This window comes from Heptranchias perlo, unplaced genomic scaffold (genome assembly GCF_035084215.1).
Source record: "Heptranchias perlo isolate sHepPer1 unplaced genomic scaffold, sHepPer1.hap1 HAP1_SCAFFOLD_44, whole genome shotgun sequence".
Taxonomy (NCBI): Eukaryota; Metazoa; Chordata; class Chondrichthyes; order Hexanchiformes; family Hexanchidae; genus Heptranchias; species Heptranchias perlo.
The window spans coordinates 7629640-7633980 of record NW_027139453.1 but is presented as its reverse complement, the minus strand read 5'-3'; the positions used below and the strand labels follow the sequence as shown (position 1 = coordinate 7633980).

Genomic DNA, 4341 nt, shown 5'->3' with positions numbered 1-4341 from the left:
AGTTTCTCCGCCCAAAGGGGAAGATGCAATGGATGTTATTCTAAAAAATTCCCCCTGACTTTGTGTGTGAATTTATTCCTAAAGTTTGGATTTTAAGAGGAACAAAAAACCGAAAGAATGAAACTTGTGACGGCCCATGATTCATAATAATTTATTTTCGTATTTGTCCGGGGAGCTTGTGTCCTTCTGTTCGGATTGACCGAGAACCAGAGCGTGAAACTGTCATTGGGCCTCAGTGGGAAAAGCAGGTTCAGTAAATTAGCCATCAGGCAGTCAGGATGGCCGAGCGGTCTAAGGCGCTGCGTTCAGGTCGCAGTCTCTTCTGGAGACGTGGGTTCGCATCCCACTTTTGACATTTAGTCATTCACAAAGGCGAAATCACAGTTTACACCTTTGACTGTAAATGATTTTGCTGCCCTGTTGTCCACGGCCGGTTTGTTTTTATTTGTTGTAAGAATGTATAGTGTTGGGAGTGAGCAAAACACGGCCCGTGGAATCAATCCATTGTAACATTGACCAGTGTAGACCAATACCTCAATCACTCGCCTCATATCGCTGAATGGTGATCCAGATGTGTCTAGTTGTAATTGTGATTACAAAATAAAAAATGAGTAATTTACACAGTCTTTGGACCTGTGATCTCAACACGCAAATTCGCATGACGTAGGTATGTGAACTTTAACCCTTTTGTGTGTTTTTGGTAAAATGATCAGATGAGAAGCTAAGTTTGCGAGTGTTGTTCCGTCGTTGATTCCTGCATGGTGGGTGATGCTTGTAATGAAATATAGACATGTGAAGCACATCTCCCTGTATAGCATGTGTGTGAAATGTTTTCGACTAAAATCTGTTTATGTGGCTGAAACGGTGTCGCCATAGTAACATCTGCGGCTCGTCAGCAATTTATCTTCGACCATACTGGCATGGAGCGTGGTCGAGTGGTCTGAGACCGGACATTGATGCTCCAGGATTGTCAGGGTGGGATTCGATTTTCATCGCGAACAAACTTCCCAGAGACACGAAAAGTTGGCGGTTGTTGTTGTATAAATATCACAGTAAAACAAACACACTTACAATTTGTATATACACACTTAAGTTTGTGCAATAGTGGGGGGCATTAGTTTAGGTTCTTTAATTGAGGCGGCACTAATTGGGGTTGTATGATAGAGTGGAGCAGTAGTTGCTCTTGTCTGTTAGTGAGGTAGGGAATTGAACAAAGACTGAACCAGATTCCTGGTGTCAGAGGCTCTGAACATGTTTAATCCAATCCTAAAATACCGTTTGAAAATGAGAACGGATGACAATTCCACACAGGAAAAACACAAAAAAAAAGTTTTGACTGTCACTCGGTAACCATGTTAGAATTTCCTTCAATCTGAAACAGAAATTTACCGGTTTATTAATGATGATTAGATTCATCTTTTTTTCACAGAATTTAATGAATTTTGCTGAATTAATACAGTAAACTGTTCTGTAAAAGTTAATTCTGGTCGTGTTGTGCTGACCCCCAATACAATACATTCTTACCACCATTAAAACGAAACCTCCCACAGATGGAGGTCGGGATGTAGCTCGGAATAAAATTTAGTCAATTTGTTTCTCACAACTTTTTAGTGGTGCAGGAGGCAGGATTACCTTATATGCAGAGCATGATTGAGCTCCAGAGGACAGAATGCAGAGGGTTTGTCGACGCAGCACACGTGGAGCAAATCAAATGTCTTAAGGTGGTGTGCTGATTAAAGCTGAATGTGAATTTATCCCAATTCAGGCGACCCCAAGGGTACGGAATGGAAAATGTTCCTGCCGGGAATCAAAACGGCATTTCCCACATGGGACACAAGAATGTTATTACTGAATCACCAACTCTCGCATGGTCACTGGCTGCACGTGTCCAGTTGGAAACCTGTCTGAGAGAACATACAGTCTGACAGATCGCTTGTTATAACCCTACGAATTCTGCTGTACAGCCGTGCAGGTGCTGTTGTTACGATTTCCGATGGCCGATTTATTAAAGTGTTAAAATGCAATCGATTGCGATTTTCCTGCGCCAGTTCAAATCCTGCTCGCAGCGCTTGTGTTTGAAGCTCGAATAAATATCAATTGGAACGAACCTACTCGCAATTACCTCTCTCAGATAGATACTCCACCGAGGCAGACGCTTCTAATAAGGAGCCCAATCATTTCTTACACGATTTCAAAACGAGAGCTGGAATCTCTCTGCAGCTCCAGCTTAAATTCTGCTCGTTCGCAGATCTTGACATTTAAACTCTTTGCATCTCTATCTCTCCCTATGTCTTGTCTGTCTGTCTTTTCCCTAATCGACCCCGAGGCTTAGTTGAACGGCCAGGGCTGATCGAACCTGCAACAACAGCAGAAACGGGTTAAGAAAGGCCCAGAATGTGGAAAAAGTAAAGTTAATACCCAGTTGATGAATTCGTTGCTAATGTTATCACATTTATGTCTCTTCGCACTTGCAGTGAAAAAAGCAGCAATTTGAGTAAAATATACTTATTGTAGAGTGTGGAATATGAGGATGGCGAGGCAGACGGCAATGTAGCTTCAGGCTATAGACCCCCTAACAGGAACCACACTGTAGGACAGGGTATACAGGACGAAATAATGGGGGCTTGTGAGAAAGGAACAGCGACAATCATGGCAGATTTTCATCTACATACAGATTGGAAGAGTCTGATTGGCAAAGGTAGCATGGAAGATGAGTTCATGGACTGATTTCGGGACAGTTTCTTACAGCAGCACGTTCTAAAGCCAACCAGAGAGCAGGCTATTCTAGATCTGGTAATGTGTATGAAACAGGATTAATTAATGACCTCATTGTAAGGGAGCCTCAAGAAAGCAGTGATCACAATATGATTGAATTTCGCCTTCAGTTTGAGGGAGAGAAGATTCAGTGTTAGACTAGTGTTTTAAGCTTAAATAAGGGCAGTTATAAGGGCATGAAGACAGAGCTGGCTAAAGTGAATTAGGGTTAAGGGATAGGTCAGTGGAGATGCAGAGGCAGACATTTAATCAGATATTTCATAACACTCAGCAAAGTTTCATTCCAGTCCGAAAGAAAGACTGTCGGGGAAGGACGTACCATCCGTGGCAAACTAAGGAAGTTAAAGATAGTATCAAATTGAAAGAAAAAGTGCACAATTACGCGAAGATTAGTGACAGGTCGGAAGATTGAACAAAATATAGAAAACAGCACAGAATGACTAAAAGAATCATAAGGAGGGAGAAATTAGAGTACGAGAGAAAGCTAGCTAGAAATATAAAAATGATAGTAAGAGTTTCTATGTGTATTGAAAAAGGAAAAGAGTAAGTAAAGTGAGCGTTTGTCTTCCAGAGATTGTGTTTGGAGAATTAATAATGAAGAATAAAGAAATGGCCGATGAATTGAACAGATATTTTGCGTCCGTCTTCACTGCGGAGGATACAAATAACATGCCAGAAATAATTGTGAATCAAGAGGTGAATGGGACGGAGGAACTTGAAACATTTACAATCACCAGGGAAAAGGTTCTGAACAAAACATTAGAACTAAAAGCTGACAAGTCCCCAGGTCCAGACGGACTTCATCCTAGGGTCTTAAAAGGAGTGGCTGCAGCTGCAGTGGTACTAATTTTCCAAAATTCTCGAGATTCTGGAAGGGTCACATCAGATTGGAAAATAGCGAATGTAAATTCTCGATTCAAGAAAGGAGGGAGACAGAAAGCAGGAAACTGCAGTCCAGTTAGCTTAACATCTTTCATAGGGAAAGCGTTAGAATCGATTGTTAAGGAGGTTACAGCAGGGCACTTAGGAAATCTTAATGCACTTAAGCAGAGTCAACACGGTTTTGTGAAAGGGAAATCGTGTTTGACTAATTTATTTCCGTATTTAGAGGAAGTAACAAGCAACGTGGATGAAGGGGATCCAGTGGATGTGGTGTACTTGGCTTTCCAGAAGGCTTTTGACAAAGTGCCATATCAAAGGCTACTACACAAAATAAGAGCTCATGGTGTAGGGGGTAACATGTTAGCATGGATAAAGGATTGGTTAGCTAACAGGAAACAGAGAGCAAGCATAAATGGATCATTTTCAGGTTGGCAAGATGTAACGAGTGGAGTGCCACTGGGATCAGTTCAACTATTTACAATCTATATCAATGACTTGGATGAAGGAACCGAATGTGTGGTTGCAAAATTTGCTGATTACACAAAGGTAGGTAGGAAAGTAAGTTGTGAAGAGGATATAAGGATTCTGCAAATGGATATAGATAGGTTAAGTGTGTGGGCAAAGATTTGGCAGATGGAGTATAATTTGGGGAAATGTGAACTTGTCCACTTTGGCAGGAGGAAC

General features: G+C 41.5%; 1 non-coding gene across 1 annotated transcript; it reads left to right on the top strand.

Moving 5' to 3' along the window:
- Positions 1-272: 272 nt before the first annotated feature.
- Positions 273-355, top strand: trnal-cag (transfer RNA leucine (anticodon CAG)). Its single transcript has one exon. It is a non-coding gene; the product is annotated as a tRNA-Leu (tRNA).
- Positions 356-4341: the final 3986 nt, after the last annotated feature.